The 16,463-nt window shown below is 42.8% G+C and overlaps 1 long non-coding RNA gene across 1 annotated transcript in view; it reads left to right on the top strand.

The window, feature by feature from the left end:
- LOC131737354 (uncharacterized) overlaps nt 1–16,463 on the top strand; it is a 42,967-nt gene that overhangs the window by 23,724 nt on the left and 2,780 nt on the right. The gene's annotated exons all lie outside the window — the stretch shown is intronic.

Here is a 16,463-nt window from a genome sequence, read left to right as displayed (position 1 = left end):
TTGCAAGGGAGTGTTAAAGAGACTTTCTCAAAGTCACGCTTCAAAAATATTTGAATAAAGCACCATTCATATGATTCACCACAGATTAAGCCTGCTTTTCATTTTCATACAACTTATGTAACAAAGAATGCTTTAGTTTGATGTTAACACTGGTAATTATGAGGCATTCACAATTAATTGTAATTGAATGCATTATTCTAGTTTGTTGTCCCACCTTTAAATGTCACATTTAAAACGTTAGTTATTTTAAAAACTTAAAATAGACTTGGGATCAGTGAAAGACTGGTATTGATTAATTATCTTCAGGGACATTAAATTGTATACTGCTTCTACAGGTCTTGCAAATACTAGCCCTTTATTAACTGCACATATAGATATTTTTAAATAAGGTGAAAAAAAAAAAATGTTGGCACACATATAATTTGCATGTGTGATACATCAATCAGGTGACAATAACCTGGCCAAACAGTTCAGTCATGTGGCACTGCACTTTCTCCTTGAATGGTATCAGTCATTTATTTATTTCAACCTAGATTAAAATGTCAACATGAGTTCTTTTTTTCTTTTTGATACAACAACCCACTTTGTATTGGCAATAAATGTCTTAATTTAATTCTTGGCAATGTTTGAAGAACTACACAAGCATGAACACAACCCTGATACTAGGTGGAAATGTTGTAGTGTTTTCTATGGTTTCTCTTTGATTCTTAAAAAATATTTTTATATCAAAGTGATAACTTATTATACCTTTAAAAATATTTTTTTATTTGAATTCTCTATTTTAAAATCACAAATTCAAGAACACATTTCAAAAGCCTCATACATGGGGGTTCCATGCGGGTCAATTTACACGTGAAATGGCGATGCGCGTGCATGTTTGGGAGAATTACTCGTGTAAATCAGGTTTGTGGCCAAAAAAAACGGCCAAATAGAGGGATAGGGTAAATCTCATTTACTGGTGAAAATGACGAAACACACAGGAAATCCACGCCCAGTTTCGCATGGAAACCCGCATTTCACGTTTAATGTTAATGAGCGTGTTTATCCTTAACTATAAATATTGCAAGGGAGCAGGTCAGCTGTTACTGTGGATTCCAAGACGGCAGAAAGTAGTGGCTGATGGGCGATTTTATGGTTAGCAGTGGAGTAGTTCTCCTCAATGCTAATGCGGGCGGTCTTTTTTCATTATTGTTTTTTTTTTTAGCTGTGTATGGTCTGTCATGTTGTATATATCTTGTTGGTTTACAGTTCTGTATAAAACCACTTACCACAAACTGCGTTATAGTATTAAAGCAACTGTTTGAGAATACCCTTGCTGTAAAAACTACGCTAAAGTTAACCACGAAGAGCAAGGGAGCTGCTTAACTGAATTAATTCCCATCCTTTTTTTGATCCCAGCTATGTCCAAAGACAACGCGCGTTTGCCCTCCACGTTAATAAATATAGTTTGTGAACTGGATGTCATAAACCAGCTCGATCGCCCAGAACAGCGCAACAACATCCAAGTTGTTGATGTCCTCTCAGAACTGACCAAATAAAATTGCAAATGAAAGTATTGATTGTGTTTTATTAGTTTGCATCATTAATATTTAACACAGCAGTAAATCCAACACAACTTAAAAGAAAGGAGAGCATCTCTGACAGCACGAGCCTCCTCAAATTGAAAAACAATTTGGTCAAAAGCAGTAAAGCACATTATTAACCAAGCTGGCACAGGATATTTTGCTTTATTACAGCAGTTTAGATTCACTCGTGAACCAGTTCTCTGCACATGAAAACCACATTTTCACAAAATGTCACTAGTAATCTTCAAAAACAGCACGAGTAATTTACGGCATAGTTAATTTACATATCTACCCCCACCTTTCCCATTCATTTGCATGACGTCGGGTGAAAAGCCCGGTTTACTCGAGTAAAATAAACTTAGCGAATGGAAACCCAAAAAAGCATTTTACACGAGACATTTTTCTCGCGTAAATGTCTCGAGTTAAAAAAAAAAAAAAAAACCTTGCATGGAAACCCCATGATAGATGAATTGGAATGCAAACAACATTGTATTAATTATTATTATTATTATTATTATTATTATTATTATTATTATTATTATTATTACTAGTTGTGGTTGCTTATTTAAATTTGTGCTTCATGTTTGATAATGTCAACCCTTTCAGTTTGTTGTTGTTATTATTATTATTATTATTATTATTATTATTATTATTATTATTATTATTATTATTATTTAGATCTATCATTGTCATTCTTATTACTTAGATCTACCGATGTTCCCTTCCATTAGGTCTGGTAGTCTACCACTGTACTCATACAGATTTGGCTTGCACATTGTGAGTTATAAATACTCAAAAGCTTTACCTTGAAGTACTGAAGCCATAAAGGACAGAATGTTTACTTCTAAAATTTACTCCATAAAACAAACCTCTCACTGACACCCAAAGCACCTCATTTTATCAATAAAAAGGCATTGGTGTTTCTGTTTGCTTTACTACACTTAAAAGCCCTAAAGTGTTTTTTTTATATGTTATGGTTTAACACAAAGCAATTTACCTACGATAAAGTAAAGCTGTAATCCAACATTCAATATCGCACCTTAAGTCAACAAATTGGTTGATATCAAGAGTAAATCACAGATGTGTTGCCATTAGGCAGCAGAGCATTCTTAACAAAGATGAGCAAGAGGTCTAGTGCAATTACAGTGAACCATTCAGAGTTTCAGAGTCTTCTTCTTCTTCTTCTTCTTCTTCTTCTTCTTCTTCTTCTTCTTGGCTGTCCCCAGGATGTGTTTTAGATTATTTTAATGCTGTCTCTGTATCTACAGCACTGTGGTGGATGAGATTTGTCACTTTAACTAGTCTTCAGTTTTCATATGAATATACTGTATAAATAATAATTATAAAAAAGGAAAATACATAAAAACAGACAGAAGAAGTAAGATATCATGTGTTCAAGTTCCTGCTTGTTGTATTCTAGTCCTACTTATAGTAAATGGCAAATCTGCAGCTTTCTGCAGTTAGTGGAATTGTTATTTCCATCTAGTATTGCATATCATCAACATGCCTATTTTGTAAGATAGTGTACCAGCTATTTGCTAAACCTCAATTTAAAATTAAACCAGAATAAAGCACTGCTTTAAAATGGTTGAGTGCACGCACATGGAAACTCAACATGATTTATTCAATAAATAACTAACCCTAGGAATACATTTTGAATGTATTAATGCTAACAATGTCCACCATTCCCAGAAACATTACTTATCTTCATCAGAGCTGTTGTTTGTTTTGTTAATTGGTATTTTTTTAAAGCCACTATACGGATAGCAGTGCGATAATTCAAATGTAATCAGCAATTTAGAATGGCCACTTCTTCATGCAATCAAAGCTACTTTTACAGTTTCATTTTTTGCAGGCTCATACATTGGCCTAATTAATTTCTTATGGTACAATTTTCATTCCATATTATCAAGCTTTGTATCAAATCTGTAATCTGTGTTTCAAACATTTTGTCAGTGCAAGGTACAATAATAAAACCTACCTATATGTAATATTAAAAAGCATAAATAAAATAATAATTTTAAAAGTAGAACCTTTCAACTAAATACTAAGGTAATTCAATTTGCAATTTGTATTGTTTTAGGTGACAAATGTAATTGTTGTAATCCCTTTAACGAAAACCTAGAACTGAAAAATGCAAACATTAAATTACTAGAATTCGTAGACTACTTGATTGATTACAAAACCTGATCATGAACTGTGCTTAAAAAAAAAACAAGGAGATGAAACATATCAGGGGAACCAGAAGGTACAAATGAAAAAAAAGACAAAGAAACAAACAAGATGAGGGATGTGTAGTGAAATTCTCCTGCCATAACACATCATAATGCAAATAGCAACACTCATTATTGCTGTACAACATGCAGGCTACTGAGTTATTTCTATTTTAGGATCCTAAAGGAGTAGAATATATACGCATGCCTGGTTCTGGGTAAGATGTCTGAGCTTTTAATATTGTTTTGCTTATTTATAATATGATTTTAGCATTTGTTAACATTTTTAAATTTCAATTAAGACACAGTTTTTAAAAACTACTAAATAACAAAACAAATAAATAACTATGATGAAAGTTCCAAATAATAATAAAAAAATATTATTACTGCTTACACTATTAGTACTGCTTACAGTAAAATGCCAGACATTATCTGTAGTCATTAACAAAATGAGAAAACAATTGTAAAGAATCAAAACATGAAAAAACTTCAACCTGACAACAGGTTATGAGTACTATAGTACTGCATGAGTCATTGTCCTGCGAAAGTTATTAAAGAAAAAGGATCTACTGTAGGTTCCCAAAAGGCAGGTGAACAGAGGCCAGTTGTGTCATGTTGACAATCATGCAGAAATCCTTTATTTTCTTTTAAAAAGGGGTTCCCTGTCGAGCAGAATACTGCCTAATAGCACAATAGCATACAACAACAGAGCAGACATGAAAGACTAAAGAGGAGCAGTATACGTGCACCTGGCTCAGTCGAAACTTGGTGGGGCTTGTTGTCTGCTAATCAGAAAGCTTTAGCACTACACCCTGTGCCTGGAAACATCAGGGGTAAAAATCAATACATGAAAACGGTTCAGAATGTTTTGCATAGAAGGCAAGACTGAAAGCAAGGATATTTTAACAGAGATAAAAAAAGAATAAAATGGGCTGATATTAGGGAGTGGATCTACAGCACAAGGTCCTTGTTGCCGTTAGCTGTGACCGCCCAGTGGCACCGGCCAAGTATGCTGGCAATGTTTGCCAAGACATCCATCTTTTACCTGCTTCTATTAAACAGAACCCTTTGTTTGAACCTCAGAGCCAGCAGCCCTCTTTCATTCCCTCCTGTCGACAGGATAACTCACTGCAGTAATGCATTTATGATAAGCTTCAGTTTGGTTCTATTACCTCTTATGAAACTGCAGCATTTATGAGCGCTGCTGCATTTTGAAAGGTGTTTTTTAATGCATGTTTATATCTTTGAAGTGCTTTAAAGTGGTAAGGGTATGTAATAAATTTGTCAAATTTATTTATGCTAAGCCTTGTAGAAATGTTAGTTTTGCAACTGTATATTCCATTCATGTTATTTATTTAGTCATGCATTTATTTATTTATTCATTTATGTATAATTTTGTTCACCAGGGTTGTTGAGATGCCATCATCGTCTAATATTTTTCTGATTTTCATAATTTATTAATTGAAGCATGTTTAGACTTGGGTAGTCTATGGTTCAAGTTACACTTGATACTTTGTAACAATTTAAACAAATAGTGAAATGTAACCATTTATTTCACTATATACAATGCGATTCCTTTTTAAACATGTCACTTGGTGGTTCCACCCCTGGCCTTGATCACTGCTTGGCATGTTGGCAATAAGAGGTTCAGTGTGCCCCATGCCCAGTTCTTAATGTCCCATGAGGTTCAGTGTGCCCCATGCCCAGTTCTTAATGTCCCATGAGGTTCAGTGTGCCCCATGCCCAGTTCTTAATGTCCCATGAGGTTCAGTGTGCCCCATGCCCAGTTCTTAATGTCCCATGAGGTTCAGTGTGCCCCATGCCCAGTTCTTAATGTCCCATGAGGTTCAGTGTGCCCCTTGCCCAGTTCTTAATGTCCCATGAGGTTCAGTGTGCCCCATGCCCAGTTCTTAATGTCCCATGAGGTTCAGTGTGCCCCATGCCCAGTTCTTAATGTCCCATGAGGTTCAGTGTGCCCCATGCCCAGTTCTTAATGTCCCATGAGGTTCAGTGTGCCCCATGCCCAGTTCTTAATGTCCCATGCCATGAATTGTTCTCCCTTTACTCAAGTTTAATACAAAAAACCTATCGTCCAAACAAGCTTCACAAAAGCAGCACATACAATCTAGAGGTAGCTTTACATGCTAATCAATATGTCATCAATGTAGACAGACGTTGAAGGCTTTATACTGTTTCTTTGGTACATGAGACAGACTGACACAGTGTAGATAAATAAAATCAACAACAAAATTCTTGTGCAGAATTTCATTCTTTTTTGGTCTAAAAATGAAGTACAGTACCATGAAACCATTCCCAATTTCAATGTTGAACAAACTGCTTTAAAATAAAAATGAGAGCTGGGGACAGAAAATCACATCCAGAAACATGTATTCATACTACAAAACACCATTGAGGAGATGTAGCATTGATACCAACCGGCTATGAAGTCCTACTCTTATTTAATATGTGGATGTACATAGGCGGTGCGTATAAGACGCTTAATAAATTGCCCAAACCCTCACAAGAAATTGTTCTGACCAACACAAAAAATATTTGTGCGAGAAGAAGATTGATTTTTCTTTTCCTGCAAGCACGCAAAGAACCTCTAACGAAGTCTAACGAACTTTCCCTACTGCGCAACTGCCAGACTGCTAGGGCAGCTGGGATATCAAAATCAACAAGTAGTACAGAGACAGGATTTAGTTGCATTTCAATGTCATTGGAGGCGACAACGTTTGGCTGGTTTAATGTCAATTCATACCGCCGATCTGAGCCCCCCCCCCCCCCCATACCTCTGCAGGAGGCAGCCGACGAAAACTCTGAATCCTTCTCTCTCATTCCCTTGCCTGGAACATCCTCTTCACAATTTCTACATTAATTCGAATTGCTGTTATTTATACAAACAGCTTGATCTGAATCTGATTTTATAGAACTTGTGGCAAAATATTTTCGTAGCATACTGTCTGTTTTGACACACCACCGTTTTGTGAGAATTTGATAACTGTGACGCTACAGTCAGAACCTTCTTCCTTCGACTGTTTGAACAAATGCCATCTTTCAGAACACTGTCTGTGGTGCCAGATTATGAATGTTTCTGAAGTTTTTCTTTAGATTTTTCCAGTCCTTCACTCCATTTTCAGTGAAAGCGGGGTCTTTTGAACTTCTGAAAAAGTGTCTGCAAGGAAAGCAGAAAACCGCATCTGCCCGCTTACTGTACTCTAAATATGAAAACGCATTTTAATATTCTGATGAAAATGAATGTTTTTGCTTACCAAAGACAATTTTTGGATACACAGGTAAACAAGGCTATGACGGTCCTGTTGCAGTATCACCAAGGTTCAAACTACAGGATTTAGTTGCATTTCATTGTCATTCGAGGAGACAGTGCTTGGCTGGTTTAACGTCCATTCTTCCCACCGATCTCAGCCCCATATAGATATTCGAAAGTTTACGATAAAAGTGCAGTTATTTATTTATTTTTGCAAATATACCTTATGAAATACATTGAATACCCCTTGATTATAAGTATGATAGTAAGTGCGTGTTTAGAAGCTTAATAGTCAGTATTAATAGTTGATTTAAATTGATGTGAAGTGATGGAAATGGTGTTTGAAATTGGTGTAGGTACTGTAGGACTGCAGAACAGGTTAACGGATTTAAGGGTTTAAAAAACAGTGCAGCTTGTTATCCTTACTGTTTTTCTAATTTGCTTAAATAGGCATAACATGTTTTAAAGTACAAGCTAGTACTATGTTAAACTTCATTTATTTGGCCACTCTATGTTGTAAAAGAAACAGTGTCAAATATATATGTAGCATATACATAGTGGTTTCGAGGTCTGTAGAAAGCACATAGGCACAGTACCTCCATGGTGAGGTCACCCAAAGGATTGAAGCAGCTGTTCCTGAGCGTGGAGATCAGAAGTCGAAGGATGCCTGAGGAGATTGACAGCCTGGAAGGCGCTGCTACCGGGAGAGCTCTTTCGAAGCCACATAGAGTCTGACTGCTTCACATTCAGCAGATGTAGCTCTTGCAATCTAGCAAGAGCTGCCTGTAGCCTTTTCCCGACCCTGCAGCGTTCCTGCTGAAGTGACTTGGTGATCTGTATTGAAGATGAGCTGCTGGAACTTCATTTGTTGATTGTTCCAGAGTTGCATCAAGGTGTACCACATTCTGATGTCTAGAGAGATGAGATGCCGACCATCCTATGTGTTAGTTAATACAGGATCGATGCTGCTAGCATTTCTGCATGGAATGGAAAAGGTAAACTCACATTCAGAGATATGGGTTTCACAACACTTAATAGTGGAACTCCTTAACTCATAATCAAGACAGATTTCCAGTCTCGTACCATGTCTCTCACCATGTATTAATGTTTGTAGTATTTGAGAGGATGAGCGGACATATTAGATGGGAATTAGTGTTAGCCTTGACTGCGGAAATGGCTGCCACAATCTGGAGGAGGGTTTCTTGCTTCTGAAAGATATTTTTATGTGAGAATCCAGGTTTTGAGGTTGAGGCGAGAGTGCGATATGAATGTTCTGCCTTAGGAATAATGCAAATTGCGAAATTGAAGTGGCCAAGATAACAGGTTGCGTTTAAAGATTGATTTTGATTCTTGGAAGTTGTTAATGAGCTGACAAATACATTCTAGGATTGTCGAGTGGAAGGCTGCCTTGGGATTTGACAGTGTCCTGGATGATTCAGAGGAATTCTAATTGGGCAGATGGTTTATCTTGAGAGTGGGACGCCTACTGAAGAAAACAGGGATCGCAGATTGAAGATTGCTTGAGTGGGGGGTGGGGGGGGGGGGGGGGGGGGTCAGAAGGTGGGGATATAAGGAAAAATTTGTCTTCCCCAATTAGAGACCCAGAGATTCCGGGTTTGGAGGAAGCAGAACGAAGATTTTTGCATATGAATGGGACAGAGAGGCGGTGCAGAGCGTATGTGTGTATCTGTGACTGCGGGGCGGTGCAGAGTGTATGTGTGTATCTGTGACTGCGGGGCGGTGCAGAGTGTATGTGTGTATCTGTGACTGTGGGGCGGTGCAGAGCGTATGTGTGTATCTGTGACTGTGGGGCGGTGCAGAGCGTATGTGTATATCTGTGACCGCGGGGCGGTGCAGAGCGTATGTGTGTATCTGTGACTGCGGGGCGCTGCAGAGTGTATGTGTGTATCTGTGACTGCGGGGCGGTGCAGAGTGTATGTGTGTATCTGTGACTGCGGGGCGGTGCAGAGCGTATGTGTGTATCTGTGACTGCGGGGCGGTGCAGAGTGTATGTGTGTATCTGTGATTGTGGGGCGGTGCAGAGTGTATGTGTGTATCTGTGATTGTGGGGCGGTGCAGAGTGTATGTGTGTATCTGTGATTGTGGGGCGGTGCAGAGTGTATGTGTGTATCTGTGACTGCGGGGCGGTGCAGAGTGTATGTGTGTGTCTGTGACTGCGGGGTGGTGCAGAGTGTATGTGTGTATCTGTGACTGCGGGGCGGTGCAGAGTGTATGTGTGTATCTGTGACTGCGGGGCGGTGCAGAGTGTATGTGTGTGTCTGTGACTGCGGGGCGGTGCAGAGTGTATGTGTGTATCTGTGACTGCGGGGCGGTGCAGAGCGTATGTGTGTATCTGTGACTGCGGGGCGGTGCAGAGTGTATGTGTGTATCTGTGACTGCGGGGCGGTGCAGAGTGTATGTGTGTATCTGTGACTGCGGGGCGGTGCAGAGTGTAGGTGTGTATCTGTGATTGTGGGGCGGTGCAGAGCGTATGTGTGTATCTGTGATTGTGGGGCGGTGCAGAGTGTATGTGTGTCTGTGACCGTGGGGCGGTGGAGAGCGTATGTGTGTATCTGTGACTGCGGGGCGGTGCAGAGTGTATGTGTGTATCTGTGATTGTGGGGCGGTGCAGAGCGTATGTGTGTATCTGTGATTGTGGGGCGTTGCAGAGTGTATGTGTGTATCTGTGATTGTGGGGCGGTGCAGAGCGTATGTGTGTATCTGTGATTGTGGGGCGGTGCAGAGTGTATGTGTGTATCTGTGATTGTGGGGCGGTGCAGAGCGTATGTGTGTATCTGTGATTGTGGGGCGTTGCAGAGTGTATGTGTGTATCTGTGATTGTGGGGCGGTGCAGAGCGTATGTGTGTATCTGTGATTGTGGGGCGGTGCAGAGCGTATGTGTGTATCTGTGACTGCGGGGCGGTGCAGAGTGTATGTGTGTATCTGTGATTGTGGGGCGGTGCAGAGCGTATGTGTGTATCTGTGATTGTGGGGCGTTGCAGAGTGTATGTGTGTATCTGTGATTGTGGGGCGGTGCAGAGCGTATGTGTGTATCTGTGATTGTGGGGCGTTGCAGAGTGTATGTGTGTATCTGTGATTGTGGGGCGGTGCAGAGCGTATGTGTGTGTCTGTGACTGCGGGGCGGTGCAGAGCGTATGTGTGTATCTGTGATTGTGGGGCGGTGCAGAGCGTATGTGTGTATCTGTGACTGCGGGGCGGTGCAGAGTGTATGTGTGTATCTGTGATTGTGGGGCGGTGCAGAGCGTATGTGTGTATCTGTGATTGTGGGGCGTTGCAGAGTGTATGTGTGTATCTGTGATTGTGGGGCGGTGCAGAGCGTATGTGTGTGTCTGTGACTGCGGGGCGGTGCAGAGTGTATGTGTGTATCTGTGACTGCGGGGCGGTGCAGAGCGTATGTGTGTGTCTGTGACTGCGGGGCGGTGCAGAGTGTATGTGTGTATCTGTGACTGCGGGGAGGTGCAGAGTGTATGTGTGTATCTGTGACTGTGGGGCGGTGCAGAGTGTATGTGTGTATCTGTGACTGCGGGGCGGTGCAGAGTGTACGTGTGTATCTGTGACTGCGGGGCGGTGCAGAGTGTACGTGTGTATCTGTGACTCCGGGGCGGTGCAGAGTGTACGTGTGTATCTGTGACTGCGGGGCGGTGCAGTGTATGTGTGTGTCTGTGACTGCGGGGCGGTGCAGAGTGTATGTGTGTATCTGTGACTGCGGGGCGGTGCAGAGGTTATGTGTGTATCTGTGACTGCGGGGCGATGCAGAGTGTATGTGTGTATCTGTGACTGCGGGGCGGTGCGGAGCGTACGTGTGTATCTGTGACTGCGGGGCGGTGCAGAGTGTACGTGTGTATCTGTGACTGCGGGGCGGTGCAGAGTGTATGTGTGTGTCTGTGACCGCGGGGCGGTACAGAGTGTATGTGTGTGTCTGTGACCGCGGGGCGGTGCAGAGTGTATGTGTGTATCTGTGACCGCGGGGCGGTGCAGAGTGTATGTGTGTATCTGTGACTGCGGGTTGGTGCGGAGCGTACGTGTGTATCTGTGACTGCGGGGCGGTGCGGAGCGTACGTGTGTATCTGTGACTGCGGGGCGGTGCAGAGCGTATGTGTGTATCTGTGACTGCGGGGCGGTGCAGAGTGTATGTGTGTATCTGTGACTGCGGGGTGGTGCAGAGCGTATGTGTGTATCTGTGACTGCGGGGCGGTGCAGAGTGTATGTGTGTATCTGTGACTGCGGGGCGGTGCAGAGTGTATGTGTGTATCTGTGACTGCGGGTTGGTGCAGAGCGTATGTGTGTATCTGTGACTGCGGGGCGGTGCGGAGCGTATGTGTGTATCTGTGACTGCGGGGCGGTGCAGAGTGTATGTATGTATCTGTGACTGCGGGGCGGTGCAGAGTGTATGTGTGTATCTGTGACTGCGGGGCGGTGCAGAGCGTATGTGTGTATCTGTGACTGCGGGGAGGTGCAGAGTGTATGTGTGTATCTGTGACTGCGGGGCGGTGCAGAGTGTATGTGTGTATCTGTGACTGCGGGGCGGTGCAGAGTGTATGTGTGTGTCTGTGACTGCGGGGAGGTGCAGAGTGTATGTGTGTATCTGTGACTGCGGGTTGGTGCAGAGCGTATGTGTGTATCTGTGACCGCGGGGCGGTGCAGAGTGTATGTGTGTGTCTGTGACTGCGGGGCGGTGCAGAGTGTATGTGTGTATCTGTGACTGCGGGGCGGTGCAGAGCGTATGTGTGTATCTGTGACTGCGGAGCGGTGCAGAGCGTATGTGTGTATCTGTGACTGTGGGGCGGTGCAGAGTGTATGTGTGTATCTGTGACTGTGGGGCGGTGCAGAGCGTATGTGTGTATCTGTGACTGCGGGGCGGTGCAGAGTGTATGTGTGTATCTGTGACTGCGGGGCGGTGCAGAGTGTATGTGTGTGTCTGTGACTGCGGGGAGGTGCAGAGTGTATGTGTGTATCTGTGACTGCGGGGCGGTGCAGAGCGTATGTGTGTATCTGTGACTGCGGGGCGGTGCAGAGTGTATGTGTGTGTCTGTGACTGCGGGGCGGTGCAGAGTGTATGTGTGTATCTGTGACTGTGGGGCGGTGCAGAGCGTATGTGTGTATCTGTGACTGTGGGGCGGTGCAGAGCTGTATGTGTGTATCTGTGACTGTGGGGAGGTGCAGAGTGTATGTGTGTATCTGTGACTGCGGGGCGGTGCAGAGTGTATGTGTGTATCTGTGACTGTGGGGCGGTGCAGAGCTGTATGTGTGTATCTGTGACTGCGGGGCGGTGCAGAGCGTATGTGTGTATCTGTGACTGTGGGGCGGTGCAGAGCTGTATGTGTGTATCTGTGACTGTGGGGAGGTGCAGAGTGTATGTGTGTATCTGTGACTGCGGGGCGGTGCAGAGCGTATGTGTGTATCTGTGACTGTGGGGCGGTGCAGAGCTGTATGTGTGTATCTGTGACTGTGGGGAGGTGCAGAGTGTATGTGTGTATCTGTGACTGCGGGGCGGTGCAGAGCGTATGTGTGTATCTGTGACTGTGGGGCGGTGCAGAGCTGTATGTGTGTATCTGTGACTGTGGGGAGGTGCAGAGTGTATGTGTGTATCTGTGACTGCGGGGCGGTGCAGAGTGTATGTGTGTATCTGTGACTGCGGGGCGGTGCAGAGTGTATGTGTGTATCTGTGACTGCGGGGCGGTGCAGAGTGTATGTGTGTATCTGTGACTGCGGGGCGGTGCAGAGTGTATGTGTGTATCTGTGACTGCGGGGCGGTGCAGAGTGTATGTGTGTATCTGTGACTGCGGGGCGGTGCAGAGCGTATGTGTGTGTCTGTGACTGCGGGGCGGTGCAGAGTGTATGTGTGTATCTGTGACTGCGGGGCGGTGCAGAGCGTATGTGTGTATCTGTGACTGTGGGGCGGTGCAGAGTGTATGTGTGTATCTGTGACTGCGGGGCGGTGCAGAGTGTATGTGTGTATCTGTGACTGCGGGGCGGTGCAGAGTGTATGTGTGTATCTGTGACTGCGGGGATGTGCAGAGTGTATGTGTGTATCTGTGACTGCGGGGCGGTGCAGAGTGTATGTGTGTGTCTGTGACCGCGGGGCGGTGCAGAGTGTATGTGTGTATCTGTGACTGCGGGGAGGTGCAGAGTGTATGTGTGTATCTGTGACTGCGGGGCGGTGCAGAGTGTATGTGTGTGTCTGTGACTGCGGGGAGGTGCAGAGTGTATGTGTGTATCTGTGACTGCGGGGAGGTGCAGAGTGTATGTGTGTATCTGTGACTGCGGGGCGGTGCAGAGTGTATGTGTGTATTTGTGACTGCGGGGCGGTGCAGAGTGTATGTGTGTATCTGTGACTGCGGGGCGGTGCAGAGTGTATGTGTGTATCTGTGACTGCGGGGCGGTGCAGAGTGTATGTGTGTATCTGTGACTGCGGGGAGGTGCAGAGTGTATGTGTGTATCTGTGACTGCGGGGCGGTGCAGAGTGTATGTGTGTATCTGTGACTGCAGGGCAGTGCAGAGCGTATTAATTGAGGTAGTTGAGACGCCGATGGGGTGAATGAGGGACTTCATGTCGTCGAAATATTGTTATGACACTGAAGGATGAGTTCGGGTGCGTCTCCTGGTTGCTGGGCTGCTGTGCTGAGAACTGCAGCTTGTCCTGTGCTACCGAGTTCGCTGAAGCGCACTTGTGAGAAGGAGGCAATGTGGATGAAGCGGCTATAAAGGTACATTTATTACTGAGCAACGCTATACGCTCGCTTACAGGCGGGATGTTGATATTGTTGTCCTGGAGGGTTTAAGAGTTTGGAGAGTGGCCGATCCTTATAAAATAACTGCTCCGGAAGGCTGAGCCTGCTGGTGGGGGCGTTTTGATCTCAGTAGCGCCGGGGAAGCAGGTCTGGTTGCTAGTGTTGTGTTTGACAAACAACTCAGACACTACGTTTTGATGTTGTGCTGTTTTAACACTCCACACAATGAGGCCAAACTCCTACCTACTGTCGTAACCCTTCATGCAAAACTATCTCACGTAAAATCCAGTTCCTTCACGCTTTACGGTACCTATCCCAAGTTCCCTTGTTTTTTTAAACCAGAATGCAATATTAATTGTCGTAATGAACTATAACCCATAAATAACAGCTAGGTAGTGGTCTGTATTAAAAGTAGACGGTACGTCGGAGAAATTAAAAATATTTTGAGGAGAATCCGGCAAGGAGGTTCCTGCAACATATGCAAAAACCAAAACGCAAAATGAAAGACGAGCAGGAAGCAGTGCACAGCTTAAATAGGGTGGAGAGAGATTGACAGATGGGACAGCCATTGGAAGCAGCTCGGCTGACAGAGAGCAGGCTGAGTCATCCCGCAGGTGAGTGCCTTCTACAGCGCCCCCCGAAACTACGCTATAAACACGACATTTATTTGTGTCAGTCAGTCCGACTATTTATCAAACTCAACAAAACTCAACACAATGAATGAAAGTTAGTGTTCAGATTCATTAGTAACATTGTAATAAAAAATAATTAAAGCCTTATATATATACATATATATATATAATCATGTAATCTGTGTGTATGTTACTGTACATCGTTGGGTTAAATAAATGCAGGGGAAAAAGTGTGGAATAGCCTCCCGAATGAAAGACTGCACCGCCTATGTGGATGTATATCCTGCTCAGGAACCCTTCATTAACCATAAATGTGACCCATTGGACCTTGCTTTCAAAGTCAGGGGAGACAATCATCAGAGAGTTTGTATTGATCTTGCTCATTGCAATAGAATATATCCTGGAAGACACAGAAAGAAAAAAAAAAAAAGCAGCCAAACTGAGATGTCAAGAAGGTAATTATCGGACCTCAATCATTTCACATGCTCAGAAGCACTACAATTAGAGTAAAAAGGATCAGCCATATGTATTTATTTATTTAAGCAGGAGGTCCAGCTGAGATTACCAATAATAGCAGGTTGCAAGAATGATGGAAGTATAAATGTGTCTGATCCCAGGTTGAATGTATGATGAGATTGTCTTTTAGAGTGATGGTGCTGTTTTTAATGATGTGAAATTACTACTGTCTGTTTCTGGTCATCTTGCCAGGACTCTTGTAAATGAGGCTTCGGCCTCAATGGGTTTACTCCTGGTTAAAGAATAAATAAATAAATAAATAAATAAATAAATAAATAAATAACAATCTAATTTTCAAGGGAGACCGGGTTAAAAAAAAAGTGGAAAACAAAATCACAATTATTGCAAAATAATAACAAATTGTAATAACTTGTTCCATGTGATCTTTAGGAAATCGAACCCTTAAAACAGCCTCAGATCTTATACCATGAAGGTTAGGTACTGATACTAGTAGCACATGTATATTAAGACAGTGTGGAAGCTTGCCCAGCTCAGTCTTGTAAACAATTCATAATTATAATAGAATGATTTGATATCTACAAAAGAGACCAAGTTGTCAAAAATAAGTTCCATGACTGAATTATGAGTTATATATATATATATATATATATATATATATATATATATATATATATATATTCATAGTACTGCTTAACAAGTTCTGTCCTTAAGTAATTTTCAATTTCAAAAAGTTCTATATCAGTAGATTGAATATATGACATTTATCAGAGACCGCATAGTACAGGGGATATTGAACTGATAGCGGTTTAAACACACTCCTGTTAGTGAAAGAATGACAGTTTGGATTCATGAACAGGACTGCAGTGGCCTGACAATTTGCTGCTTCGTGTCTCTGCTCATACGGTACATAGTTTAGACCTTTTTAAAGTGTGGCAGTTTGCTGAGCAACTCGTGTGTTATAAATGCCAAGCAGCAGATGGAAATTTCACAAATGAAATGGTGTTGACTATAAAAAGGCAATTTGGTCTGTAAGAAAAAAAAACAAAAAAAAACCAAATTATTTTTATTTTAGGTGTATTCTTTTTTTTCTATTATGTATCCACTGTCTACCCTCTCTTGGGATACTCATTGTAAATGATTGAATGGCACTCCCACTACAGACCTCACATGTTTTGAGCACAGTATTTGTTCAGCAAAGTTTTGTTGTATTTGAACCTAATGCTCTAAATTCCAGAACCCCTCTCTTGATTTACCATGGGTTCAGTGAGAGCTGGCTCCCTTTTCTAAGAGTATCCAGAGGTGCCACTACACTCAATAAGAATGTGGCGAATGCACTCCTGTCTTTCTGAGACAAATGTGCCCGAGTGCAAAGACTCTTTCCAGAAGAATGTTAATGTGTCTCCTTTCTGACACCAAGCTCTGACGGCAGCAATAGGTTTAAGAAAAACAAAGCCACACTTAACACTGTTTAGTGTATCTTTCACTGATGGACCATGTATGAACTATTTTTGAGGATAGTTCAGATTTTTAACAATACAAGACAGCAACTTAAATAG

The sequence above is a fragment of the Acipenser ruthenus genome, chromosome 6 (genome assembly GCF_902713425.1).
Source record: "Acipenser ruthenus chromosome 6, fAciRut3.2 maternal haplotype, whole genome shotgun sequence".
NCBI lineage: Eukaryota > Metazoa > Chordata > Actinopteri > Acipenseriformes > Acipenseridae > Acipenser > Acipenser ruthenus.
The sequence above is the reverse complement of the archived record's forward strand: the minus strand, read 5'-3'. Positions and strand labels throughout refer to the sequence as shown.